This window comes from Saccopteryx leptura, chromosome 8 (assembly GCF_036850995.1).
Source record: "Saccopteryx leptura isolate mSacLep1 chromosome 8, mSacLep1_pri_phased_curated, whole genome shotgun sequence".
Taxonomy (NCBI): domain Eukaryota; kingdom Metazoa; phylum Chordata; class Mammalia; order Chiroptera; family Emballonuridae; genus Saccopteryx; species Saccopteryx leptura.
The window spans coordinates 53,957,415-53,972,763 of record NC_089510.1 but is presented as its reverse complement, the minus strand read 5'-3'; the positions used below and the strand labels follow the sequence as shown (position 1 = coordinate 53,972,763).

General features: G+C 47.5%; 2 protein-coding genes across 7 annotated transcripts in view; both read right to left on the bottom strand.

Annotated features, from left to right (window-relative positions):
- LOC136379841 (kalirin-like) overlaps window positions 1–15,349 on the bottom strand; it is a 231,801-nt gene that overhangs the window by 209,548 nt on the left and 6,904 nt on the right. The gene's annotated exons all lie outside the window — the stretch shown is intronic.
- Window positions 4,835–15,349, bottom strand: part of LOC136379840 (kalirin) — a 635,535-nt gene continuing 625,020 nt past the window's right edge. The window contains exon 35 of the transcript XR_010746806.1: window positions 4,835–4,849. The gene's annotated coding sequence lies outside the window, so the exon portion shown is untranslated. The remainder of the gene's footprint in view (window positions 4,850–15,349) is intronic.

Here is a 15,349-nt window from a genome sequence, read left to right as displayed (position 1 = left end):
TCTAAAACCTTAAGCTCTTGATGGTCAAGAACAGGATGGAAGCTGATGAGAGACAGCCCTTGTCACTCATGGGCCCTCTCTGTGAGACTCGGGGGAGGGGAGGGGCCGCACGGCCTGTGTGGAACTGGAGCAGAACTGGACAGAATAACCAGAGGGCAGGTCCTGAAGGATACGGTAGCTTTCAGGTACATGATTTTGGGGGGAGGAGTATATTTAAATACCTGAAAATGTGGTTCACCAGCCATCACATTTCACAAAACCCACTCTCATCTTGCTGTGTGCGTTAGCAATACAGACAACTCAATTACCCGCCTAATGGAATGGAAGCAGTGGTACAATAATCACAGTGCCCTCCCGGCTTGTCTTTGGAGAGCATTATGTGTGCTCTGCTCCCGCGGGTCTGCTTTCCTAACGATCAGTCTTAGCTTAGGCTAATCCTGAAACGAGTTAGCATTTTCTCTGAACAAGACCTGGTGGTAGAAGAGAAGTGTGTTTTTGGCAGAGAAAACTCATGCAGGGCCTACCATTTGCCACAGTTAATCACCCACATGAGTAATCTGCTTGCAGCAAGTGAGATTTTGATCAGAGCAACAGGCAAAGAGTGACTAAACACGTCCTGGATGTTAAGAGCCCAGGGTAGAAGCCGGAGGGGAAGGCTCTAGCTGGTGTTGGGAAGAGTTAGAGAAGAAAGGACGCTGGGCTGGGTACAGGACAGCTGCGGCTCTCATCCGCGGTGCCCAAGGGAGGCCATCTAATCTCTTTGTATCTCAAATTCTTTTAATCTATAAAATGTAATAGTGACACCTGTTCTGCCTACCTAACCGGTTAACTGTGTCACAAGACAGTGGTGGACAAAGGATGTGTAAAGTATTAAATGTCGCGGAATGCAGAGCATGGACAGGAAAGCAATGAGATGTTGTTGTACCACTGTCTCAGGATCTGTTCTTTGTCCTGACTCCTCAATGCTTGGGGGTCTCAGGCAGTGGCTTCTGAAACTTACCCCAGCTAGAAAAGATCCCCTTTGCTAAGGATCCTGCGCTTGGGACAGCTACTTTGATAAGACCCATAGATCGTACTGAATGGATGCATCCTTCCTCAGGCAATAATCCCTGTTACAGGGATCTAACAGTTAGAATGGCTTCCTTTACCCAGAGGATCTCAAAGTGTGGTCTCTGGACAAGCAGCATCAGTATCGCCTGGGAATTTGCTAGAAGTGCAAATTCATAGACCCACCCCAGGCCTACTAAGTTACAGACTGCGGCAGTGCGCCCAGCAGTCTGCGGTTCAACAAGTCCTCTGGGTGCATCTGATGTATACTCAGGGTTGAGAATCACTGTTTTAGCTCAAAGGGAAAAAGGGAAAGCTGGGAATTGGGCTCTGGGACCTGCTGCTGAGAAGCCTTTATTTTTCTGAAGGCAGGAGAGGAAGATTTATGGGACTTTTCAAACCACACGGTGCAGCTACGTGCATGTGGGTGTGAGTGTGGATGTGTGTGTGTGTGTGTGTGTGTGTGTTTAAAATGATGACCCACTACCTCATTTCCTTAGGGAGATCTTTTTCCCAACCACAAAATGCTTTACCACCTCTGGGTACTCCCTACATCCCTCTCTTATCACCTAAGATGCTGTTATTCACTTATTTATTTGTTTGTTTGTTTGTTTATTTATTTATTTATTGTCTGTCTCCCCCAGCGAGCATGTATGCTCCACAAGGGCAGTCTACCTTGTTCACCGCTGTGTCCCCAGCTCTGAGAACTGCCTGGCACTCCGTGGGTGCTCGCTCGATAAACATTTTCCGAGTGAATGAGTGAATGAATGACTACTGAACTGGGAGATGAAAACTATTGGGGTCAGATCAGAATGCCCGCGAGCATCCTTCTTAGGCAGCATTGCTACAGTGTGGAGGCTTGCCGCTCTGTCCCGGCTGTGGGCTCTGAAATAACTCTGCAAACAAGGCTTGGTAAATGCCATCTGCAGGTGGCTGTTTATCATTACAAAATGTGCCACCTGGCTTTTCTTAGTTAGGTACGGGAATTGTGTACTGATTGCCCAACATGTTCATATGGCGGGAAGGGGCTGGGGCCTGTCTATGGGTGCCCGACAGATTGGGGTGTGACGTGATAGAGGAAAAAGCTGCCTGCGAATAAAAACCAAGGGCAGTCCTCATTCTACCGTAACGGGCTATATGGTCTTGGGCAAACTGCTTAGCGTTTCTGGGTCCCAGTTTCATCTGTTGATCTCAATGACCCCCAAGGTCCCTTCCAGTTGTAATTACATATCCATTCATGTGTCACATGATTAACATCTGTTCTTCTCCTGGTAAGCTCTGTGAAAGCAGGGGCTGATTCTACTCTGTACGTATTTGCCCACCTAATTCATAATGCTGAGCACTGTAGGCATTTGAGGAGTGAGCACATCCCTGTGGAAACCAAATCCCAGCCTCAGCAGCCTGTGCTCCACACATGACGTCACAGGTGTGTGGGTGGGGGTTGCAAAGACCCTGGCCTGGGAGGGATCTCCAACCACACAAGGAAGAGCCCGCGCTGGCTTTCCCTCGCCCCCAGAAGAAGTTGCGCAATTTATTCAAGTGCGGACCAGGGCAGTATACAGGGAGAGTCCAGCCTGGGCAGGGGGCCACCGGCCCTGTGGTTTGAGAAAGCACGGGTTATTTGCGGGCAGAGATTGAATTTGAATCACAGATCTGCTCTTTTCCTAGCTTTATGACTTTGTACAAGTTATTTACTTCCCTTAGCTTCAGGCTCTTTATCTAGAAGATGAAGACAGTACTGCCTGCCTCTCAAGACAGCTGTGAAGATGAGAGGAGATGACATGTATCCAGTGCCCCACTCCTACCTCTGGTATGAGAAATGTGCCGGGTAAATGGAAAATGGAAGTCTCCTTGTCTGGTTCTGCCTGCCCTGCTGCGTGTCAGGCTCTTAACACTGCCTCCTTTCCTGGAGACCTGGCCCCGGTTTGGTACTGGCCCATGGCACTGCCCTGACCTGTCAGGCTGAACGGCGATAAAGATGAGGATAAAAGGTGTTTCTCAAAATATCTACCTTTGGAAATATATATTTTCTCCTTTTGCTTCCAGTTTGCTTAATGAGATCTTGAGATTTATAACTTGCTAAGGTGCCATTTTGTAAATGAGATTTAACAGCTGATTACCATTTCAATGTGCGGAGATTCATCCCTGAACAGTTTGAATGTTGCCTGTTTCTCTCATCGGCAGCCTGTGTCTCTCCCTCCCCAACGCTCCCGCCTCCGCTCCCTCCCGGGTGGACAGCTTTCTACTCCTGCTCCTCCACTTTCTCCTCCTCAAGCACCTACTGCATATGGCCATCTTTACTCTGGAAACTCAATGCTGCCGCCAGGCAACAGGAAGTCAAAACTGCTGTGGTTGAAATAATTACTAGTGATTGTAACTGCAGTGGTACCGCCATCATGCCAGACGTATGCTCACAGCATCCGTTCCCAGCTAGACAGCTCTTTCCAGAAAGTGGGATGGGGTGGGTTCTTGGTTGAAAATTAAGGGCCTTAGCACTCAGCCGAAAGCATTGATAAATCACTGTATATCAACAGCCTGCTTTAGAATCATTTTATTAGAACACATTCAAGAAAGTGACATATGGGGGCGGGAGTGGGGTGGGGGGTGGGGAGACAGCAGCAATTCTCAGTCATGCAAATGCCCGTGTTAAGATTCTCCATTGGATTGAAATTCAAGTACAAAGACCGTCCTTTCCTGAGCCAGGTGCAATTCCAGAGTATGACACTGTGATCAACAGTGTGTTTCCTCCTCAAAGTTCAGTGACACTGAACAAGTCCCGTCCTCACAGCGAGACTGTGAGACACACGGAAGTGTAAACTTTCAGGATTTTGAGGAACCCTTCACGCATCCCACCCCCAAAACCCAGCTGGAGGCAATAAGCCCAACTTTGGGACCTCTTAGAAATAAGGTTTAGTCTATTGAAAATAAAGCAGTGGGCCTTAAAAAAATTAGAAAATGAATATATATATATACATCTATATGTCATAGAATCATCTTTATCTCTTGTCATAGTGTGGGGTTTCCAGGAAACTCAGTGTTAGGGGTTGGGGCTCTCTCTTAAGTGTCTCAGAAGCTGAAGGACTTTTTTTATTCTTTAACTTTTTATTATGAAAAATTGCAAACATATACAAAAGTGGAGAGAATGGTATAATGAACGCCCATGTACCTGTCATCTAGTCTCAACAATGACCAGCATGTGGCCAGAGTGTTTCATTTATTTCTTCTCCTATTTCCTGTCCACCCCCTAACAGGGTAGTCTGAATGCAGCGGGTGGCTAGGAGGGTGGACACCTCAGCAGTGCGTGAGGTTGGGAAGAAACGAGAAGATCTTGACAAAGCCTGGGTAGGCTGCAGCAGACAGCGTGTGCCGGGGAAGTGCTTGCTGCCAGGGTTTGGGAACAGCTAGAGGTCACCTCCTCTTCTCTCCCATAAACCATTCCCTTTTCCTCCTCCCACTTTTTCATGATACGGGGTAGGCAGGCTAGCTCAGAACGATGGGATTTTCCAGATTGGGGGCTACTGAAAATACTAGAAACATTCAACTGGAGAAAAACTCCAGAGACAAGTGTCTGCCTCTCGTGAACCTGTCCACTCACACCGCAGGCCTCAGGGCAGCGAGGGCCTGGAGTACCTGGTGTTCAGACTGGGCATTGGGGGAAGTACCTTGCATTGTGAAGCCTCCCACATTTTTAGACTTTGGAGAGAAGCTTGGCAACATCAAATTGTACCCAGTAGAGAATCAGGGAGCCCTGAGGGGTGAGCCCATGGCCCAGGTGGACAGGTTTTGCTGAACATGGTGCCCTCTGAGCAAAGGCTGCACCCCACACCAGCCCCGCCAGAGCAGTCTCAAGAGAGGTGGGTGATGGGAGTCCAGGTGGGAGGTCTCAACGGCGGCACGGCTAACCCGGAGAGCTGCAGGGACAAGTCCCAGGCTGCGCGCTAAACGTAAGTGGAGAAAGGATCTCCAGGTCCCAGGTGCCACCGAGGAGCCAGGTTGCCATCCTGTTAAGAAAAGGGCCGGGCTCTGTGATTTGCATATGACTTAGCAAAAATTTGCATGAGATCACATAGCCCTTTATAGAACACAGAGTTAAATCATCAGTGCAACCTACTGTATTTCTAGCAACCCAGTGCACAGAGTGCGATGTGGCAAACACACAACATTCACTTAGAAGAGGGAGTGGAGGGAGCAGTGCTCTCTGGCAGACAGGCCTGGGTCTGAACATTCAGAAGAAGCCAACCAGGTCCAGGGTCGGAGGGACGATCTGACTGGCCGCTTCTGCTAACACTGTTAGGGCTCAAATTCAAACACTGTTCCTTGCATTAGTTCTGCACGTGACAGGCCTGCTGTGGCTTCCCAGCATCCCAGATAGAGCAGCAGGAGTAGAGCCAGGACTAATATAAACGGAGATGCGTTAAATATGAGGTCCTAGTGGCAGTGATTGTTAGTGTTTCTTTTATACCTCTTTGGGGTTTTTTTGTTTTGCTTTCTTGTTTCGACCCTTTCAGGGTCCCTATGCCCTACCTACAGGTCTTGCTATGACATTCCATTTCGGGAAAGAAACTTAGACAAGTTTACCCGTTTATGGTGTAGAGCAGGGGTCCCCAAACTACGGTCTGCGGGCCACATGCGGCCCCCTAAGGCCATTTATCCGACCCCCGTCACACTTCCGGAAGGGGCACCTCTTTCATTGGTGGTCAGTGAGAGGAGCATAGTTCCCATTAAAATACTGGTCAGTTGGTTGATTTAAATTTACTTGTTCTTTATTTTAAATATTGTATTTGTTCCTGTTTTTGTTTTTTTTACTTTAAAATAAGATCTGTGCAGTGTGCATAGGGATTTGTTCATAGGTTTTTTTATAGTCTGGCCATCCAATGGTCTGAGGGACAGTGAACTGGCCCCCTGTGTAAAAAGTTTGGGGACCCCTGGTGTAGAGCTTTAGCAGTAATGTAATTCATTTGTCAAGTGTTTGTAGGGTCCACGGCATGTGGTAATCTGTAATTTTTTTGGAGGCATGAGGCTGGTTCGTGCGGGCTGCAAGGCCGGCTGAGGGAGTGGGTCACTGAGTGAGAGTGAGCGAATAGATGGGTCACGATACAGACCAGCTTCCACATTTACATATTCCAGTGTGGTTATACCCGCTCTACTGGGCCATCTGAAGTAATGAGTCCTGTTTCTTTAAGAACAGTGGTCCCTCAAAGAAAGTCAACTTCTAGTGGAACGAGAGGAGTGACACGGTCTAAACAGCAATGGCTCCTAGCCAGGAGAAAAGTTCAAGGTAAATTAAAGAGCATGCTCTCCCATTTGACGGTGGCTCATGATGTCAAAGGCTCCATCACACTTGCCATATAGAAATAAAAAAACAATTTCAGATTCTCATAGTAAGAACTCCAGCAGGGCAAAAACTGGTCCTTAAGGGAGAGAAAACATCTCAGCATCAAATTCAAATGGTGCTTACCCTGAGCCATGAGGAAGACAGGATACTTAGGATGCAGAATGGAAATGAGAATCTGAAGACAGCCAGGAGCTGTCCACAGGCATTAGTGACGGTGGAGGTGACCACCTAGCTCACATTTACCAGGGAGCAGGGTCTGTCAGTTTCCATATCAGGTTACATTTGTGGGGGTCAGTGGGGAGTGGTATCAGCTGTCAGGATTAGCTTGTCCCCCACAACATAATTCACTGTCACTTTCTCTTTAGTTTATAGATGTGCTGTACGGTCCATAGAATTCATTTTAGCAGCAGAATTTCATAGTTTTAGAAACACTGAGTTTGACATTCTTTATCCAGTTGTTAAAATTCTGAAGGGGAGAACAGTTCTTAAAAATATTTTTACTGTCATTTTTACTAATATCTAATTTGTGTCATTATTTTTATTAGCCTTATTATTAACAGTTGATGGTTGTTGAATATTAAGCATGCACCTAGCAACAAGCTAAGGGTCTGGCCTGCATTGTTTCATGTCATTTGCAACACACCTTGTGGGGCGGATAATACTATTGCCCCCATTTTGCAGACTGAAACACTGAGAGGTCCTGCCCAGGATCATACAACTGGCAAGTGGAGCAGTGAGATCGCTGCCAAGGCTGGTTTGATTCAAAGTGATCCCTCCCCACTGTGCCACACTGCCTCTTGTCACGGAGACTCCATCTGCTAAGTGGGATTTGTATGCTTGTGGATTCCAGAGGTCTTGGAAAGCACCCCTCATATATTTTGAGGATCCATCTTATCCTGGAGGACCTAGCTAGAAGTGGTTTGGGTCACTTCATTATATATGTTCCTGAGGATTTGCATAAAAAGAATTGTCTCCCCTGTTAAACCCTCCGCACGTTGTGATCGCCTCTGTGCCCCTGCAAATCTGTCTGGTGATGGTTTGATATGTGAGACATCTAAGATGCATGCAGGCAAACTGAACATGCTCACTAACACCCTGAGAAAAGACAGACACTTTTACATAGGAAGCCAGGGTTTTACCTCGCCTGGTGGTGCACTGCAAGAGTGATTAGCACCAATGCATAGATAAGTGACAGTCCTTCACAATCTCATTGAGATAACTTAAAAAAAAAAAAATCAAATCTGGTCTAGGGAAAGGATGAGTGGGAGAAGTGGAAGTGGAAGTGCGATAAAAGAAGGTCATTAATTGCTTCTGAAACACTGATGATTTCTTTTAGAAAATAACTCTCAGCTTGGAGGTCACACATTCGTCCATATGCAACCCCGCTGTATCTTTGGCACTCTGGTTCTGTAGGCCAGGGTAGGGCTTGGGATCAGCTTTCTGAAACACTTCCCTGGTAATCCTAATGCCCCTGGTTCGCCATCTTGGCACCGAGGCCTTTCTGTGCCCCAGCCATTCTCTCACGGGGACACCTGAGGGCTGCAGTGTCTGAACGGCCTTCTCACATCTGCAGCACACACTGTCCAAAGCCCACGTCTTCAGCATTTTCCATGAAGGGCAAGAATCAGCAAGTCCCCCTTCGACAGGACAGTGGCTTTTATTAACCAGGCCTCCCGGTATTCTATTTGGGGAGTGGGAGCAGTCTCTGTTGGGATTTCGCCCATCTCTCGCTATTCAGGTCTAGACCCCTTCATATGATATAACTGCTTTACATATTTACTCAATATACTGTAGGTCCCATTCTAATACTAGGCACTCATAATATGAGCTATAGAGAGATATTCTCCCATCCCTGGGTACACAAGAGACATCATTGGACATCCAGTGAAATAAAAATAGCCGCCAGTGGGGAACATATTTATTGTATTGTAGATTTATACTTTTTCTCGTTCCATAAAGAGTTTGAGGCAACTATTTTGTAATATATTTTAAAATGCATCTTCAGTTGACTCTATGTTCTGGATATTCCTGTCTGATGGATTAGGAAATCAGTGAAGCAGAGATATGCCTGAATTACAACCCCAGTGGCTGAGGCACAGTAAACAGTCTCCTCTAGACTCCTGACTCATGCCTTGCTCTGTGAGGCACAGGGGGCAGTGGGCAACTGACACGTGCAACACAAGGAACTGTAATGTTCTTGGTCTTTTGATCCAGTGTGTTTCATTCAGTGGCTCAGGAAGGGGGAAATGAGATAGTACTCCCACCATTTGGGCCAAAATGTTACTTTGTGTGTTTTTGCCCAAATCATCTGATTGTTTTCTTTAGTGAATTCGGCCAGTGGAAGGCAGTGTGCATAACAGACACCAAGGGAAGACCTGGGTTCAAATCTCAGCTCTGCCACTTTCTGGTTGTATGACCCCAGGCAAGTTATTTAACCTCTCTGAGTATGTTTTCTGCAAAATGAGGATAATGATACTTACCTTGAAGAGTTATTGGGAGGATCAAATGAGAGATTGTACGTAAAATACCGGCTCCTATTAGGAGGTCAGTAAGAGGGGCGGATGGCGGAAGTCACTGCCAGTCACTTATGTCAAAGGTAGCTTCCTCGCAGGCAGCCTTATGCTTTTCTCGGCCCCCAGTTACAGTGGGACCTCTGAGGGAAGGGCTGGCATCTGTCCCATGAGATGGGGCAGGGCGGTGTCCTGGGTGGGGACTTGGTGCTATTCGTGTTCCTCCACCTCAAATTCACACTAGAGCCCAGACTGGAGATTTCCATTGGTGTAGCCATCGGAATTAAAAACTGAGGTGTAGAATAGTAAAAATATAAATTGTGCATATGGAAAAGGCAAAAAAAAAACAAAACAAAAAAAACAAAAACAAAAAAACGTGACATGGATGTTCAGCTGAGCTCTGTTTCTGGGATGGATTCTGTGATGTTCTGATTTGCTCTTCATGTTTCTACTCTGCCTGAAAGGTCTCCTTCTGGATGCGTGTTTGCTGCCCCTGCTGACCCTGAGGCTCCGTGTTCTGAGATCTGGGGGTGCTCCCTGCCTCCACCCCTCCCCAGAGAAAAGACACAGGCCACAGCGAGAAAGAGGAGGTGCCGTCTCCCTGCTTTCCTCTCTGCACCTCCTGCTCCGCTCAGGGAGCCCTCTGGGGGCTAGGAGGCTGGGCAGTGCGGAGAAGCAGCCCCGACAGTATGTTTCATGTGTGATTGTTTTGTTTCAAGTTCAGAAAGCTCAGAAACTGCCTCTTTATCAGGACACCTTCCCTCTGCCCTCAGACTGGGGAAGGTGAGGGATGATGGGGGGCATGTGGGAGGTGGGGAAGAGAAGCGTCCTGACTGAATGATGCCCCTGCTGCTTGAAACCTTGCTGCCCAGGCAGGGGTCACCCTTGTCCCTCATGAAAGCTCTCCATGTCCTCCTAACCTGGGTTCCAGTGTCCCCACACTGAGCAGCTCTGGAAACACAGGGCATGAAAACCAAATTTAAAACACGTCTGCTTCCCCTCTCTCCCACGGCATGGCTCTTCAGGAACTTGAAAGTGTGTTTCAAGTTTCCCCTCATCTCCTTATCACCCTCAGCCTCCTCCCACCAGCTGTTCCTGCTCCTTCCTTTCACTGACCAGGGCTCCTGACCCTCACAAAGCTGCCAGTTCCTCAGCTCACAGCCTTGGCCCGACCTGCACATCACCCAGTTCCCTCTCTGGCCACGCTGCCTCATCTTGAGATGCTGAGACACTGGTCACCTGTTCCCTAGCGGACACATGCTTGTCCCCTTGCTCTTGGGTCACACAGAGGGTGGGCCTCAGCAACCATCTAAAAATCCTGTCCCTTCCTATCATTTAAAAATAACATCTATTAGCGGGTTTTGTTTTCCTGGTTAATAAAAGTAATTTTTTTAATCAGAGAATTTGGAAAAAGCCACCATCCAGAAATAACCACTATTGATACTTTGGTGTGTTTCCTTAATATATACATACTTGCATTCACATATGTATATATAACATATATATGCATATGTATATACGTACATAAGCACAAATACACACACATATGTACAGACACATTTCTTTTTTATGTTTAACAGGAAAATTAGTTGTTACTATTTAGGGGGAAAAGGAAGAGCCCAAGCAGGTGGGAAAGAAGTCGCAGGCTGCAGCTCAGGCCCGTCACCGGTGCCAGCCACAGCCAGGAGGGTTTGGAGCACACGCCTTATTGGTTTACAATGTCATGGGCCGGGTGGCCAAGGAAAATATCAAGATAGCCCTGTTCCTCCAAGACCACATAGATAAATACATTTTAGAGTGCATATGGGAAACACATCTGGAGACACCTCACAGGAATTTATAAATATACACAAACAGAAGTTACACGCACAACACTTATCACTCTAACGAGTACTTCCTGAGCACTGTCTGTGAATGCTAACTCTATCTCAGCGCACTGCAGATACCATGAGGAGTCACATGTGAGCCTTGCCTACCTGGATCTCAGGATTCAGCTGCTGAGATAAAAACTAATCCATGGACAAGAGCAAGCTGGAAGGAGATGCCGTCCCACAAAGTGCTGACAGAAGGGACTCAAGAAATCATTCTAATAACAAAGATGAGTTCTAACAACACTCTTCCTGTGGTCAGAAACTTAGCTATCAGGACAGAGAAATAATTTTGGGGGACACAGCGAAGAAGTATAGGCTGGTAGACAAAGGTGGTTATTACTTGAAACATCATTGTATTTTAGTAAGACAATCACACATATCTACCAGAAAACTTATGTCAGAGGACAGGTTTGCAGACAGCAAGGGACCCCGAGGAGGGGCAGAACCAGGAGGAAGGGGCCTGTGTGCATCAGGAGGCTGTAGGTCCTAGAGAATGTACCGGGTTGGGGATACATGCTTTCCCTCTGGAAGCTCCCAGGAATAGAACTTATACAGCAAGTGAAGTCTAAAGCCAGGCCGAGGAATGTGCAATCACTATGGGAGCCATTGGAATAGTGTTTCAGGACGAGGATTGAGAACAAAGGAAAACCAGGATGGCTCAGAGGTCAAGCTATGGATGAAGGTCTTAGAAAAGGAGCAGATGTGGGAGATGGTAGGTGATGTGTTTAGTTTCAGTTCTGCTGAGTGGGGCGCAGGGAGTCACCCACGTGAGGTTACTGCCATCGACAGCTGGAAACACGGTACAGCCCCAGGGTGAAGGTAAGGGCTAGACAGAGCTCTTCCAACTCATTGACCATTGAGCAACACTGCTTTGAACTGTGCAAGTCCACTTATACACAAATTTTAAAAAACAAATACGTATAGGGCTGTAAATGTATTTTCTCTTCCTTATGATTTTTAAAACATTTTCTTTCCCCTGGGGTACTTTATTGTAGGAATATAGTATATAATACATATAACATACCAAATATGTGTTAATCAACTGTTCATGTTATTGGTGAAGCTTCCAGGCAACAGTAGACTATTAATTAGTAGTTAAGTTTTGGGGGAGTTAGAAGTTATATGTGGATTTTCAGTTGTGTAATGGCTCAGCGCCCTGACCCTCTCGTTGTTCATGGGTTCAATATATTTGATTTTTGGGGGTATACTGGTAGCTCAGAGGTGTTGAGTGGCTCAGTGTAGAGAGATAATGAGCTTTCCAGTGAAGGAGGCATGAGCGAGGCCAGTGGTGGCGGGGGCCTGATGCGATAAAGCCCAGTCAGCGGGCGTCACAGGGGATGGAAGCAGCTGGAGCAAAGCATGGCCTGGGGGGAGCACTCGTCTCCCAGTAGGTCCCGTGTGCCAGATGCTGACACAGACAGGAAGACACAAGCATCATTAAGACCAAGACATGATCGTCAGGGAACGCACCCTGTAACACGGAAGGAAGACATACAGGCAGCCAATGATCTGGATAAGTTGCAATTAGGTTGACACATAAATTGCCAATATTCGATCATTTTGGATACACAGAAATGGCAGTTTCATATGGTTCAACCAAAGGTCGGCATGTAACAGAAGGGTCTCGGAAGGATCGTGTGTGGGAGGGAAAACCACCCAAATGTGTTTGGAAATGGGCCTGTACGTCATCCATCCTAAGTACATGTGCTATTGAAGGCTTTTAACAGACGAGTGAGTTGTCTGGAAGATGAAACTGCTGTCAGTAGGAAGGACACAGTGCGGGGGCAGGACCCCAGAGAGCAGGGGGCCGCTCAGCAGTCTGCTGGAAAGGATCTGGACAGGGGTGCAGGCCTGCTGGGGTGGTGTGGCCGGAGTCTTGAGGGAGTCGTTCTCAGGACTCAGCCACAGACCAGCTCTCCAGGACCATGCCGAAAATGAGTCCACAGGAGAAACCTGGCTATCTGCAAACATCATGTTGTCAAACCATGTTACTGGTTTGAGAAAAAAAGAAAAAAAAATTTTGATGCTGAGACTGAGGAAAAGCTGGATGTCAAATTGGAAACATACAGACGACCAATTACACGTACCGCCCCAGCAGGACAGCGCTTACTTTGCCGCCCGCTGTCTTGTGTTTGCTGGTTTGCTGGTTCCCCAGCAGAACCCAGCGCTGGTCAAGGTGGAGCTGGCCCGTTCGGTTTCACTGAGGACGCTCCATCCTGGGACAGCGCCTGGCAAAGAGGCGCTCAGAGAATGTGGTGAGTGCAGGACTAAAGAAATATGGAACTGCCACCAGGAGTGAAGGCATTTCAGAGATAGGACCTTGAAATTTTTTTGTCATGGACATCAGAATGAAAGGAACACGTGGTTGAAGGTTGGTGAGGATCTAGAGAAAGAAGAACCAGGGGTAGGAGTCAAAGTGCAGATCTCACCAGGAGCACGAAGTAGCAAATGTGTCCAGTGGCAGAGGGGAAGGAGCTGTCTGACAACAGGAGAAAGACAGGAGGAACTGAACTGGTATTCTGGGGGTGGGCAGAGAGCATGAGACAGAGAACTGCGGGCAAATTAACCTCAGACTGTGAGTCTAGAGAAAGAACAAGAGAATAAAAGGACATGCATCCAGGTGAAGATAGAAGTAATTCTGTGACAACCATGCTAAAAAAAAAAGAAAGAAAGAAAGAAAAAGAAAAGGAAAAATTCTCAGTGTTTCTTAGGTGATCACCAGAAAAGTCTAAATTCTGTTTTGTTTTTGTATTTTTCTGAAGTGAGAAGTGGAGGGGCAGAGAGACAGACTCCCGCATGCGCCCGACCAGTATCCACCAGGCAAGCCCACCAGGGGGCAAATGTTCTGCCCATCTGGGGCGTTGCTCTGTTGCAACTGGAGCTATTCTAGCACCTGAGGTGGAGGCCATGGAGCCGTCCTCAGTGCCTGGGCCAAATTTGCTCCAATGGTGACTTGGCTGTGGGAGGGGAAGAGAGAGATAGAGAGAAAGGAGAGGGGAAAGGGTGGAGAAGCAGATGGGCGCTTCTCCTGTGTGCCCTGGCCGGGAATCGAATCCGGGACTCCTGCACGCCAGGCCGACACTCTACCACTGAGCCAAACAGCCAGGGCTAGTCTAAATTCTTTTAAATGGGGTCCATGGTCTGCTATGATCTGACCCAACCAATCATTCCAGTTTTATTTCCCACAGCTCACCTCCCAAACCCTGAACTTCTACCAGGCATATCCACTCTGCAAGCTCTAAATTGTCCTATGTTTCCTTATCTCCTTACACTTAGTCCCAACACCAGTGCTGCATGGGACAAAGCCTACTCGTGTAGTGAAGTTTAATGCTGAAACCTCTCTGAACTTCTCAAACTACACGTTTGATTTTATTTATTTATTTATTTATGTATTTATTTATTTATTTATTTATTTTCTGAAGCTAGAAACGGGGAGAGACAGTCAGACAGACTCCCGCATGTGCCCGACCGGGATCCACCCGGTATGCTCACCAGGGGGCAACGCTCTGCCCACCAGGGGGCGATGCTCTGCCCCTCTGGGGCGTTGCTCTGCCATAACCAGAGCCACTCTAGCACCTGAGGCAGGGGCCAAGGAGCCATCCCCAGCGCCTGGGCCATCTTTGCTCCAATGGAGCCTCGGCTGCGGGAGGGGAAGAGAGAGACAGAGAGGAAAGAGAGGGGGAGGGGTGGAGAAGCAGATGGACGCTTCTCCTGTGTGCCCTGGCCGGGAATCGAACCCGGGACTTCTGCACGCCAGGCCGACGCTCTACCACTGAGCCAACCAGCCAGGGCCACGTTTGATATTCTTAATTATACTAAGTCTCCATTTCTAGAGCTCTCTCTTATCCATAATGCTCTGTGTTTATTTGTTCCTCATTTATTCATTTAATAAATATATACCAAGTGTCTGCTCTGAACTAGTACTTTAGTTAGATTCAGTGATGTAGCGGGGATGTAAAACAGACACATCTCTGTCCTCATGGACTTAAAAGTCTTGTGGAGGATGCAGTCATATAACCACGCAGATGCTTATACTGACGGTCATACATACCAAGAAATAACAGTACAGGGTGTTGTGAGACACAGGACTTGGGGAGGAGGCTTAGAATGGCCAGACAGGCTCAGATCAAGAGAAGAGAGAGCCAAAGGGGTGGACTGTGCACGGGAGGACAAAGAATTTTCCAGCAAAGGCCTTGGGCTGGGAAGAAGCCTGACTCATCTGAGGGAGGCCAGGGCAGCTGCCAGGCAGGAAACAGGAGGAGTGGTGTCTGTGAGGCTGGAGAAGTCAAGGGCCAGCTCATGCAGCCCTCAGTGGTCACATGGAGTATTTTGGCATTTATCCTAAGAGCAAAGCGGTACTGTTGAAGGGCTGGAAGTCACAGAATGATGTAGAGAGCTTGCATTTTAAAAGGATCACATTGGTTGGTTGAAGAGTGGAGAAGTGATTAGAAGGAGGTAAGAGTGACTGTCTGGGACCAGTTAGAAGGTCCCTCCATAGGTCAGGGCATTAGGACAGTGGCTCAGAGTGGAACAGATTACACAGATGCTCAATGTCAAAGGGTGCAGTAGCAGTCCTTCTGCATTAA